At 29.0% G+C, this 14805-nt stretch overlaps 1 protein-coding gene across 2 annotated transcripts in view; it reads right to left on the minus strand.

The window, feature by feature from the left end:
- The window catches only part of Fkbp14 (FK506-binding protein 14), a 36912-nt gene that overhangs the window by 7855 nt on the left and 14252 nt on the right, over positions 1–14805 (minus strand). The window lies entirely within an intron of this gene.

The raw sequence follows: 14805 nt of genomic DNA on the forward strand, positions 1-14805 counted from the left end.
CAAAGCCTAATTTGTGTATTGTCCAGTGTTATTTTTTTTTCAGTTAAGGGTTGATGGTCACTGGATATTTATGCATTCTGTTGTATTTTGTAATTTTACAATTTGAGTAAATAAATATCTATCTCTAGATCTTCTGTAACTTTTATCATTTATTGATGGTGTTTTTTTTTTCAAAAACATTTGTTAATATAATTAAGAGTTGGTGAGAGTTGGTATTATTATAATTATTTAGCTACTAAAAATCAATTGGTATTTGTTCAAACCAACGAAAACAAACTTGAGCTTTCGATATTTACACCTTGTGTAACTTTTGTAATTTTTTTATTTCTGTGTTTTTGCACCAATAAATAATAGAAAAGTAATAAAAACATGTGCAATAGGTAAACTAAATGAACCTTATTTTATTCTCCCGGCGCTTCCACCAATTTTACAGCACACTAAAAATATTGCAGTTCTCAAAAATAGAACTATTAATATTGAACCACTTTAGTAAATAATAATAAAATGGCAACATGTCCATGTCAAAACTGTAAAAAAAATTGCGCACGATATGAGAAGCAAAGCCTAATTTGTGTATTGACCAGTGTTATTTTTGTTTTCAGTTAAGAGTTGATGGTCACTGGATATTTATGCATTCTGTTGTATTTTGTAATTTTACAATTTGAGTAAATAAATATCTATCTCTAGATCTTCTGTAACTTTTATCATTTATTGATGGTGTTTTTTTTTCAAAAACATTTGTTAATATAATTAAGAAATGGTGAGAGTTGGTATTATTATAATTATTTAGCTACTAAAAATCAATTGGTATTTGTTCAAACCAACGAAAACAAACTTGAGCTTTCGATATTTACACCTTGTGTAACTTTTGTAATTTTTTTATTTCTGTGTTTTTGCACCAATAAATAATAGAAAAGTAATAAAAACATGTGCAATAGGAAAACTAAATGAACCTTATTTTATTCTCCCGGCGCATCCACCAATTTTACAGCACACTAAAAATATTGCAGTTCTCAAAAATAGAACTATTAATATTGAACCACTTTAGTAAATAAAAATAACATGTCCATGTCAAAACTGCAAAAAAAATTGTGCACGATATGAGAAGCAAAGCCCAATTTGTGTATTGACCAGTGTTATTTTTGTTTTCAGTTAAGAGTTGATGGTCACTGGATATTTATGCATTCTGTTGTATTTTGTAATTTTACATTTTGAGTAAATAAATATCTATCTCTAGATCTTCTGTAACTTTTGTCATTATTTGTTGGTGTTTTTTTTTCAAAAAAAAAAATTGTTATTATCATTAAGAGTTGGTGAGAGTTGGTATTATTATAATTAAGTAGCTACTAAAAATCTATTGTTGTTTGTTCAAACCAATGAAAACAAACTTTAGCTTTCGATATTTACACCTTGTGCAACTTTTGTAATTTTTTTATTAGTGTGTTTTTGCACCAATAAATAATAAAAAAGTAATAAAAACATCTGCAATAGGTAAACAAAATGAACCTTATTTTAATCTCCCGGCGCATCCACCAATTTTACAGCACACTAAAAATATTGCAGTTCTCAAAAATAGAACTATTAATATTGAACCACTTTAGTAAATAATAATAAAATGGCAACATGTCCATGTCAAAACTGTAAAAAAAATTGCGCACGATATGAGAAGCAAAGCCTAATTTGTATTGACCAGTGTTATTTTTTTTTCAGTTAAGAGTTGATGGTCACTGGATATTTATGCATTCTGTTGTATTTTGTAATTTTACATTTTTAGTAAATAAATATCTATCTCTAGATCTTCTGTAACTTTTGTCGTTTTTTGTTGGTGTCTTTTTTTCAAAAAAAAATGTTCTTATTATTATGAGTTGGTGAGAGTTGGTATTATTATAATTATTTAGCTATTAAAAATCTATTGGTGTTTGTTCAAACCAACGAAAACAAACTTTAGCTTTCGATATTTACACCTTGTGTAACTTTTGTATTTTTTTTATTACTGTGTTTTTGCACCAATGAATAATAGAAAAGTAATAAAAACATCTGCAATAGGAAAACTAAATGAACCTTATTTTATTCTCCCGGCGCATCCACCAATTTTAAAGCACACCAAAAATATTGCAGTTCTCAAAAATAGAACTAATTTAAATAATAATTAAATTAATATTGAACCACTTTAGTAAATAATAATAAAATGGCAACAAGTCCATGTCAAAACTGCAACAAAAATTTGCACGATATGGAAAGCAAAGCCTAATTTGTGTATTGTCCAGTGTTATTTTTTTTTTTCAGTTAAGGGTTGATGGTCACTGGATATTTATGCATTCTGTTGTATTTTGTAATTTTACAATTTGAGTAAATAAATATCTATCTCTAGATCTTCTGTAACTTTTATCATTTATTGATGGTGTTTTTTTTTCAAAAACATTTGTTAATATAATTAAGAGTTGGTGAGAGTTGGTATTATTATAATTATTTAGCTACTAAAAATCAATTGGTATTTGTTCAAACCAACGAAAACAAACTTGAGCTTTCGATATTTACACCTTGTGTAACTTTTGTAATTTTTTTATTTCTGTGTTTTGGCACCAATAAATAATAGAAAAGTAATAAAAACATGTGCAATAGGAAAACTAAATGAACCTTATTTTATTCTCCCGGCGCATCCACCAATTTTACAGCACACTAAAAATATTGCAGTTCTCAAAAATAGAACTATTAATATTGAACCACTTTAGTAAATAATAATAACATGTCCATGTCAAAACTGCAAAAAAAATTGTGCACGATATGGGGAGCAAAGCCTAATTTGTGTATAGTCCAGTGTTTTTTTTTTCAGTTAAGAGCTGATGGTCACTGGATATTTATGCATTCGGTTGTATTTTGTAATTTTACAATTTGAGTAAATGAATATCTATCTCTAGATCTTCTGTAACTTTTGTAATTTTTTATTGGTGTTTTTTTTTCAAAAAAAATTGTTTTTATTATTAAGAGTTGGTGAGAGTTGGTATTATTATAATTATTTAGCTACTAAAAATCTATTAAATTGGTGTTTGTTCAAACCAACGAAAACAAACTTTAGCTTTCGATATTAACACCTTGTGTAACTTTTGTATTTTTTTTATTACTGTGTTTTTGCACCAATGAATAATAGAAAAGTAATAAAAACATCTGCAATAGGAAAACTAAATGAACCTTATTTTATTCTCCCGGCGCATCCACCAATTTTACAGCACACTAAAAATATTGCACTTCTCAAAAATAGAACTATTAATATTGAACCACTTTAGTAAATAATAATAAAATGGCAACATGCCCATGTCAAAACTGCAAAAAAAATGTGCACGATATAGGAAGCAAAGCCTAATTTGTATTGACCAGTGTTATTTTTTTTTCAGTTAAGAGTTGATGGTCACTGGATATTTATGCATTCTGTTGTATTTTGTAATTTTACAATTTGAGTAAATAAAAATCTATCTCTTGACCTTCGGTAACTTTTGTCGTTTTTTGTTGGTGTTTTTTTTCAAAAAAAATTGTTATTATCATTAAGAGTTGGTGAAAGTTAATATTATTAGAATTATTTAGCTACTAAAAATTTATTAAATTGGTGTTTGTTTAAACCAACGAAAACAAACTTTAGCTTTCGATATATACACCTTGTGTAACTTTTGTATTTTTTTTTATTCCTGTGTTTTTGCACCAATGAATAATAGAAAAGTAATAAAAACATGTGCAATAGGAAAACTAAATGAACCTTATTTTATTCTCCCGGCGCATCCACCAATTTTACAGCACACTAAAAATATTGCAGTTCTCAAAAATAGAACTATTAATATTGAACCACTTTAGTAAATAATAATAACATGTCCATGTCAAAACTGCAAAAAAAATTGTGCACGATATGAGAAGCAAAGCCTAATTTGTGTATTGACCAGTGTTATTTTTGTTTTCAGTTAAGAGTTGATGGTCACTGGATATTTATGCATTCTGTTGTATTTTGTAATTTTACATTTTGAGTAAATAAATATCTATCTCTAGATCTTCTGTAACTTTTGTCATTATTTGTTGGTGTTTTTTTTTCAAAAAAAAAATTGTTATTATCATTAAGAGTTGGTGAGAGTTGGTATTATTATAATTAATTAGCTACTAAAAATCTATTTTTGTTTGTTCAAACCAACGAAAACAAACTTTAGCTTTCGATATTTACACCTTATGTAACTTTTGTAATGTTTTTATTACTGTATTTTTTGTAACAACAAATAATAGACTAGTGTTAAGAATTGGTAACAGATCTGTTAACCTAGGAATAAAGCCAATTATTTAGTTACTAAAAATTTATTAAATTTGCGTTTGCTTGTATCAAAGAAAAAAGACTTTAGGTGTAGTTATACCGTCTGCAACTTCGAAATTTTTCCACTTAACCAATCATTCGGGTAAATCCCCCGACTTTAAACCCTGCGCCCATCCATCCCGATTTATAATTCATTCCCTAGCGTTCCGTGCAGTAAATTTATCCAGTTTATTAGGACTTTGGTGCGGTGCATGCTCGTCGAGCTGCCGTTTCCTGTCTGTCTTTTTTATCAAAGAACTTGTCCACGTCTTCGAATGCACAAAGGACTAATGGAAAATTTCGAACACAAAAGGAGACATGAGACGCGCCGATAAATCCGTTCCGAGGTCCGATTTATCAATTATCTGTGTGGTAAATGTCTAATTGGTGGCGAAGCGGACGAATAAATTAAAAATTTAAAAGGATCAGCTGCTGGATCGTGTTAATCCGATTAGGAATTGGGTTATAAATCCAAATCGAAGGCTGATCTTGATCTGTGTTGCTTGTCGCTCGCAACTTGGGCTTGTTATCGATTCCGGAATAAATTCCGGACAAAGTTGGACGAATAACTGGACCGTTATTAATTATCAGCAACTGCCAGATTAAGGGCTGTGGCATCTGCTCAGCAAAACCGAATTATGAAAAATTGAGACAACAATTAATTATCATTAAAGTTAAATTAAAACAAAGTTTGTTAAACCATTTTTTATGAATAAGTCTGAAAAAAATATTCAATAATACAGTGGAACCTCAATAATCCGAACCGATTATTTTTTGGCAAAACCGAATTATAAAATTGACACAAAAATAATCATTAGAATTAAATTAGAGCCAAGTTTGTTAAACCATTTCTTATGAATAAGTCTGAAAAAATATTACAAAGTACAGTGGAACCTCAATAATCCGAACCGATTATTTTTCGGCAAAACCAAATTTTGAAAAAGGGACACAACAATTAATAGTCATTAGAGTTAAATTAGAGTTAAGTCTGCTAAACCTCTTTTTATGAATAAGTATGAAAAAATATTTAATAATAACCTTAATAATCCGAACCGATTATTTTTCGGTGAAACCGAATTATAAAAAATTGACACAACAATTAATAATTATTAGAGTTGAATTAAAGCTAAGTTTGTTAAATCATTTTTTTATGAATAAGTCTGAAAAAATATTCCAAAATACGGTGGTACCTCAATAATCCGAAATTTTTTTCGGCAAAACCAAATTTTAAAAAAGGGACACCACAATTAATAATTAGTAGAGTTAAATTATAGATAAGTCTGCTAAACCTTTTTTTATGAATAAGTTTGAAAAAATATTTAATAATACAGTGGAACCTTAATAATCCGAACCGATTATTTTTCGGTGAAACCGAATTATAAAAAATTGACACAACAATTAATAATTATTAGAGTTGAATTAAAGCTAAGTTTGTTAAATCATTTTTTTATGAATAAGTCTGAAAAAATATTCCAAAATACGGTGGTACCTCAATAATCCAAAATTTTTTTCGGCAAAACCAAATTTTAAAAAAGGGACACCACAATTAATAATTAGTAGAGTTAAATTATAGATAAGTCTGCTAAACCTTTTTTTATGAATAAGTTTGAAAAAATATTTAATAATACAGTGGAACCTTAATAATCCGAACCGATTATTTTTCGGTGAAACCGAATTATAAAAAATTGACACAACAATTAATAATTATTAGAGTTGAATTAAAGCTAAGTTTGTTAAACCATTTTTTATGAATAAGTCTGAAAACATATTCCAAAATACAGTGGTACCTCAATAATCCGAATTTTTTTTCGGCAAAACCAAATTTTGAAAAAGGGACACTACAATTAATAATCATTAGAGTTAAATTAGAGTTAACCTTTTTTTATAAATAAGTTTGAAAAAATATTTAATAATACAGTGGAACCTTAATAATCCGAACCGATTATTTTTCGGCAAAACCGAATTATAAAAAATTGACACAACAATTAATATTTATTAGAGTTGAATTAACGCTAAGTTTGTTAAACCATTTTTTTATGAATAAATCTGAAAAAATATTCCAAAATACTGTGGTACCTCAATAATTCGAACCGATTATTTTTCGGCAAAACCAAATTTTGAAAAAAAGACAATTAATAATCATTAGAGTTAAATTAGAGTTAAGTCTGCTAAACCTTTTTTTTGAATAAGTATGAAAAAACATTTAATAATACAGTGGAACCTCAATAATCTGAACCGATTATTTTTCGGCAAAACCGAATTATGAAAAATTGACAACAAATAATAATCTTTAGAGTTAAGTTAGAAATAAGTTTGTTAAACCATTTTTTAATGAATAAGTCTAAAAAAAACATTCAATAATACAGAGGAACCTCAATGATCTGAACCGATTATTTTTCCGCAAAACCAAATTATGAAAATGTGACATAACAATTAATAATCATTAGAGTTAAATTAGAGCTAAGTCTGCTAAACCTTTTTTTATGAATAAGTATGAAAAAATATTTAATAATACAGTGGAACCTCGATAATCTGAACCGATTATTTTTCGCAAAACCGAATTATGAAAAATTGACAGAACAATTAATAATCATTAGAGATAAATTAAAGCTAAGTTTGTTAAACCATTTGTTTAAGCATAAGTCTGAAAAAATATTACAAAGTACAGTGGAACCTCAATAATCCGAACCGATTAGTTTTCGGCAAAAGCGAATTGTGAAAAATTAACACAACAATTAATAATCATTTGATCTAAACCATTTTTTTATGAATAAGTGTGCAAAAATACAGTTGAACCTCAATAATCCGAACCGATTATTTTTCGGCGACACTTTAATTGCACTTGGTACATTTCCGGTTGCGAGACGTGAGCGTACGTTTAAAATATTCATCTTATTTTTCAAGCGTGCCACTGACAAGTCTCATTATAATACCGAGAAATGTAATGTGCCCAGGACAAGATGTTGGATTATGAGTCTGTCGTGTTTCATCTGTTTCGTAGTTAGTTTTCCGGATGGAAAATGGGAATTTTTATGGGAGTGAGGCACGGACGTGACTCGAGAGAGTGTTAAGACTGATTCGGAGAGAGATTAGGGGTTTAATCGACGGAAAAGAGGAGTTTTTTTGCTAATCAGGTGCTTGACGTGAAATTGTTTCAGTCGGCGAAAAATTTTACATTTCAATATTTGTTGAACACGAATGTTCCGGTCAGTAGTTTGAGCGCTTTAGTGAAGCCAGTTTGTAAACAATGCACTGATTTGGACCAATCGAAACTTTGAATTGTTTAAAATGCGGCGATTTAAGTGGTTTTGACAGGAGAGAATTACGGAAAAATACCAAAGGGAGACAATGTGATTGTGTGCTTGTTGTAATGGATTATATGCACGTCTATCTGAATTATGCGTCTGGAGCTGGATTTTCGTATATGTCACTCGTTTTTTCCGGGAAATTTTTGTAAATTTGGAAATTTCAATTCTGGTTAACTTTCTAAGAGTTATTTTTTTAAATTGACACATTATTTAATAAGAGTTTTAGGCCTTAGCTACTGACTGTCAGATTATTATTTTTTATATTTATTTTTTCGCTGAGAAAGTGAAGGAATTTTTTTAAGAAAACAAAAACATTCATTAAGGCCCTAGCTAGCGACAGTCCGTTCATATTTTTTTACAGTGGAAAGCTCATTTGCTGAGCATTGTTTTCTTCAAAAATCAGGAAAATCGCTACACGAGGCGACATTTAAGAAGATAATTAAAATTTTAATTAAGAAGTTATTTTGAGAAAACAAAAAAATCGTTATGGTCCTAATTAGTGGCTGTCGGTTTATTATTTTTAAAATATTTATTTAAAAATCCTTTTGGTAAGCTTTCACCTCTCCAAATATTAGGAAAACTGCTAAACGGTATAAATGACACTTAAGAAAAAAAAACATTTCTTTTGTGAAAACACAAAAAAAACGTTATGACCCTATAATCAATGAAAGTCGATTCATAAAATCAGTTCATAAGTCAAAAGATCTTTTGACAACCTTTGTTTTCTGCAAAAATCAGGAAAACTGTTACACGAAATAACATATGAGAAAAAAATTGTATTATGAAAATAATTTAACAAAGAATTAAAATTCGTTATTATAATAACTAGTGGCTATCAGTTCATTATTTTTTTTACAGTCGAAAGCTCTTTGAGTGAGCTTTATTTTCTGCAAAAATCAGAAGAATTGCTAAACAGAATGACACAAAAAATTAAATTTTTATTACGAAGAAAATTTGAGGAAACAAGAAAATTCGTTAAGACCCTAACTAGTAACCGTCTGTTCATTATTTTTTACAGTCGAAAGCTTTCTTGAAAAAGCTTTGTTTTCTGTAAAAAATCAGGAAAATTGCTACACGTAATGACACTTAAGAAAAAAATTAAAATTTCTATGATGAAGATAATTTAAGAAAAAAATAAAATTCGTTGATATAATAACTAGTGGCTTTTGATTCATTATTTTTTTACAGGGGAAAGCTCTTTTAGTAAGTTTTGTTTTCTGCAAAAATCAGTAGAATTGCTAAACGAAATAACACTTAAAAAAAATTAAATTTGTATTATGAAGATAATTTGAGGAAACAAGAAAATTCGTTAAGACCCTAACTAGTAACCGTCTGTTCATTATTTTTTACAGTCGAAAGCTTTCTTGAAAAAGCTTTGTTTTCTGTAAAAAATCAGGAAAATTGCTACACGTAATGACACTTAAGAAAAAAATTAAAATTTCTATGATGAAGATAATTTAAGAAAAAAATAAAATTCGTTGATATAATAACTAGTGGCTTTTGATTCATTATTTTTTTACATGGGAAAGCTCTTTTAGTAAGCTTTGTTTTCTGCAAAAATCAGTAGAATTGCTAAACGAAATAACACTTAAAAAAAAATTAAATTTGTATTATGAAGATAATTTGAGGAAACAAGAAAATTCGTTAAGACCCTAACTAGTAACCGTCTGTTCATTATTTTTTACAGTCGAAAGCTTTCTTGAAAAAGCTTTGTTTTCTGCAAAAAATCAGGAAAATTGCTACACGTAATGACACTTAAGAAAAAAATTAAAATTTCTATGATGAAGATAATTTAAGAAAAAAATAAAATTCGTTGATATAATAACTAGTGGCTTTTGATTCATTATTTTTTTACATGGGAAAGCTCTTTTAGTAAGCTTTGTTTTCTGCAAAAATCAGTAGAATTGCTAAACGAAATAACACTTAAAAAAAAATTAAATTTGTATTATGAAGATAATTTGAGGAAACAAGAAAATTCGTTAAGATCCTAACTAGTAACTGTCTGCTCATTATTTTTTACAGTCGAAAGCTGTTTTGAAAAAGCTTTGTTTTCTGCAAAAAATCAGGAAAATTGCTACACCTAATGACATTTGAGAAAAAAAATAAAATTTCTATTACGAAGATAATTTAAGAAAAAAATAAAATTCGTTATTGTAATAACTAGTAGCCATTAGTTCGTTATTCTTTTACAGTCAAAAGCTCTTTTAGTAAGCTTTGCTTTCGTCAAAAAATTAGGAAAAATCCTACACAAAACGACACTTAAAAAAAACTTAAAATTTCTATTATGAAGACAATTTGAAAAAAAAATTCGTTAATATAATAGCTAAATGGCTAAGAGTTCCCTACTTTTTTACAGTCGAAAGCTCTTTAAGTGAGCTTTGTTTTCTACAAAAGACAGGAGAATTAGTAAACGGAATAATACCTGAACAAAAAACTAATTTTTTTGTGAAAATACAAATACAAAAAAAGTTATGGCTTCATAACTTTAGAGAGACGATTAACAATTTTCTTACAGTCAAAAGATCTTTTGGTAATCCATGTTTTCTGCAAAAATCAAGAAAATTGTTAAACGGAATACATGAGATAAAAATTAAAACTTCTATTATGAATATACTTTCAGAAAAAAATAAAATTCGTTATGGCTCAAACTGGTCACTATTGGTTCATTATTTTTTTAAAGACGAAAGTTCTGTCAGTAAGCTTTCTTTTCTGCCAAAATCAGGAAAATTACTACATGAGAAGGCATTTTGGAAAAAAAATTTTTTCGAAAACTTAAATATTTCTACAATTATACAGGGTGAGTCATTTATACGGCACCGGAGCATACTGTTGCCAAAGCTCTATAACTAAAACAACAGTACAGCCTCTTTAATGCGAACTTCTTGCAACACGAACAGCAAACACTCCCTTATGAATAAAAATTGCCACTGATTTTATATTTCTTCCTTCATTCGCACATTTTAGAAAATCACCCTGTATATTTTTGCGACTCTTCGTCGTGACTTTCGACGCGTTAATCCCGCCTTTGATCCAAGCGAACCGCACCAAAGCTCAGCTTTCGGAATTAAGCTCGCACACATGTCAACGTGAGAGCAACTTAAACTGGATTTAACCGTAAAGACCAAGATGCCAAGGTCTACACGTTCATTATAATTCGGCGAGATCAAGCATGCTTAGTGCTTGGAAAGCACGCTTGATTATGCTACAAACTGCAAACCGAAATTCCGGACTTATGCAAAACAGCGGCGTAAACAATGAGGATTTGAAAGTACGAGCATTGACAAATTTTGGAATTTCTAGTATTGAATGGTCCACAATAATTGTAAAGTCAAAATAACGAACCAAAAAATAAAAAAAATAGATCTAGTTCAAGAACGGGGCGCCAGGAGCCACGAAAATTTAACCTCAAAATACATCAAAATCGTCAAACATTTATCACAAAATCAATTATTATAAGCTAACTCCTCTAGCTTTACTACTGAAGGCAACATCAAAGAAAGTGTTTTATCCGAAAAGTTGTCAACTTGTAACATCCCTAAACAGCTCAGCTCCAATTCCAACCACGTGTGTTTCACCCCAGCATACATCCACATAATCCCCCGTCATTGTATTTAAAGTAAATATAAACACGTCGAGCGCTCTATTAATATGTATAGCGGACGATAACAAGTCAATTTCGTTTCCGGTCCCTGCGTGCGTTCCTTCAGCATGTTATCTAGTAAATTTGTTAAATTTGTAAGCTAAACATATATTTATTCATGGATTGGGTTGGCCGTGCGAGTTTAGATTGCATGCCCGGATCCGGGACACCGGAATTCCCGGAGTCGGAGACCGATAATGTACGGGACCTGTGGGAAATACGGCCGATCTGTCAAAATGCCCCATAGTTTCTAATAATGCACGCAGCAAGTCATAATTTAAGCGATGACACTGCCAACAACTGATCTATTGTACATGGCGGTTAAGTGCAAAATGGCCGGCGTATAAAGACGCTTAAATTTTTATCGCTGCACGGAGGTGGCTTAAAATTTTATTTTTATTACGTTGGCGGTGCCGCGAGGCGCGAATAAAATATACGACTTGTTAAGAAATTCGATAATAATAACAAATGCAAGAAAATACAAGACGGTGATGTTTAATTCTAATTACAAATTTACATTCGGTTTGTTTTTCTCTTCTGGAAAGACAAAGTTTTGGCTTTTTTTTGTTTGCTTTAAAAGCATGAACAATTGTAAATTATAAGCTCGATATTTTAGACGATAGAAGCGAGTATAGGACTTGTCCTTTCTTTATAAATCGATAACTTTTTAAATATTTTGATCATATTTGAACCCTTAAGGATTTCTTTTAGTTTTTTCAAATTTCCAAAAAAAAAAATTACAAACCAAGTTTTTTTTATTTTGTTTTGTTTTTTATATTTGTTATTTAACTTTAAGTTGTCAACTGAATAAAGTAATCCTGTAATGCCCTAGTATTACAACTCCCAAAGCTGTTATAAATTTTAGAATTTTGACCTGTAAGAAAAAATATTCTCTAGTGATTGAAAAACATTATTTTTTACTTTTTAGTGCTTTTTTAAATAAAAGCTTATTTAAAAAAATTATTTTTTATTCCTACACCAATCTCGTATATGATTTTGATTATATTGCACATTTTATTTTGAGGATTTAAAAACCGATTTACAAGAAACTTCGAACAATCAATTTTTGCTATGTGAAGATATGGAGAAGTTTTTTTAACCCTAAATTCTATGTATTTATTTTTTATCGGAAGAAACTACAGATTGAACCAAAAATAACACAGAATTCATATCTTTGTAAAAAAATATTTTTCAAAAAAATCTTAAAATAGGTCGATTTTATTTTTTTAAATGCAACATTTTTACACCATAATGACATTTCTAACGTCATTAGTTTTTGAGCAGTGATGTCATTTTTAATTTTTTTAAATGACAACTGATAGTAAGTACAGAACAATCAAAAAAATAAGTAAAAAAGAACAAAAAAAAGAAAATAAAATAGAAAAAGAAATATAGAAAAGAAGTAGAAAGAAAAAAAGAAACATTAAATAAATAGTACAGATTTTTATCTTTCAGAAAGTTTAAAAAAATTAAAAAAAGAAAATAAAATAAAAAAATTATAAAAATTAATGAGAGTATTACACAAAGAACTTTATCTTTTCGTTCTTGCCTTATTTTATAATAATAATTTTATATTGATTGTCTTTTGTGTGCAGGTGCCATATTAAATGTTTTCATGCTAATTAAACAAAAAAAGTTTGTTATAAACAATTGCCGTTTATAAAACAAGTTAAAAACAAAAATATTAAGCCAATTTAATTGTCAATATTTTGTTATTTTATGATTTTTTTTCATCGTAATTTCTTTTTTTTTTATTTCTTATTTTCTTAACAGAAAGATAAACATGTATACCATCTAAAACAGTGAACAAAGACATCGGCTGCCATTAAAAAATAATAATAACGCCAAAACTCTAAAAAATCCACGATAATATTTAATAATAAATAAAACTAAACTGTTCGAGAATTTTTTTAAGAGACTAAGAACAAAGATATAGAACCAAAGCTCTTTTTATAATAATTTCCCCTCATTAAAAAACAAATTATTTTAAAACAAATTAAAGAATTAAATTAATTGAGTTAAATGTCCAAAAACAGTATCATAGTGTTTGAAAATGATAAAGTTGCCAATTTTTGAATAAAGTAATCTAAAACTAAACTTGGGTATGGGTAAGCTGCTGAAAACACAGTAAAAAACGTAGATTCCTATTCAAAATTACATTTTCTTCTCATATGTGCTTTCGAAAGAACACTCTGTATATTTTTTATAAACAAAAACCAACTCTAGACGAAGATAGAACTTCGATCGTCTCTAGAATTTGTAATAAAAAAAACAATTTTTTGTTATTTTGTTACATAATTATTTGCAACAAAAATCCTTAAAATGCTCTATAAGTAGTTTTCCACATATCGGGTTATTTTGAGCCAAAACACGCAATTTTGCGAATACATTTTATTTAAAACAACATTACCAGATACATTTGCTGTTGCCAATAATTGCGAGCTTTATGGTGCAATCAGCATAATTATTAAACACGGAAATTTTAATAACGCACTCTACCGTGCTTGTTGAATTAGTGCAAATAAAATGTAAAACATTATTTGTATTAAACGGTTCATTATTTAGTAGGTTGAACATAATACACGCAATTTCAGCAAAAATCACCCAGACTAACAAATGTGATTTTTTACAAAGTTCAATGATTCTTATCGACTTTTTCTGAAGTGCTGTTATATTTCTTTTTTTTTGTCTTTGCAAAAATCCGTAAATCGCGCTCGTCGTGCTTGAATTTTTCATTTTTAGCGCACAGGATTCGTTCAGCTAGCTGCAGGTAGTGCAATTTGAAAACCTCTTTAGTTGATTTCGGTTCATTAAAAATTTAAATGGAAGCCAACTAAGTCTCATCTCGTTAAGACGAGCGTTCTCCCGTTTCGAATTAATGAAATGTTTTTGAAAAGGCTTTTAGATGCGACATCGAGTGAATGAAAAACGATCGGTTCGGCTGACGGTTGCACTCGTGAAACTTTAACCGTATTTCTCACATCCAAAATTCACAAAAACCATTAATATTTGAGAGAGCGAACCGGCTTAAGCCGCCAGTGAGAAAACGGCCACACTTGGAGGCGGCAAGGTTACCATAAACAATTCAGAAGTGGGATATATACGATGAAAGTTGACTGACAACTTCATGCGCGTCGCGACGCCTAGTCTTTACCGCGACAAATTAATTTATCATTTAGGTGTCAAAAACAGATATTAGATATTTTAAAATTTGGTAAAAAAAATTCCTGCTACAGTAAAAATTACTGTAATGTGCTCTAGCCCACGTATTATATACAAAATTTTATCTACAACTGCCCAAATCTGAAAACAATCTAAACCCCATTTTTTAAATCAATTTTCAGTGTCAAAAATTTTGACACATTGCCATAGGAACGAAACCTAGACGACAATTTTTTCCCACAACTTCTAGAGTACATTTTACAAAAATTTCCACTTTTTTCACGAGTTTGTAATTCTTGTGAAGCTTCAGAAGAAGAGAAACACTAATAAATTGAAAAATAATATTCTGAATAAGAAAGCAATACACTAAG

The sequence above is a fragment of the Tribolium castaneum genome, chromosome 1 (assembly GCF_031307605.1).
Source record: "Tribolium castaneum strain GA2 chromosome 1, icTriCast1.1, whole genome shotgun sequence".
Classification (NCBI taxonomy): Eukaryota; Metazoa; Arthropoda; class Insecta; order Coleoptera; family Tenebrionidae; genus Tribolium; species Tribolium castaneum.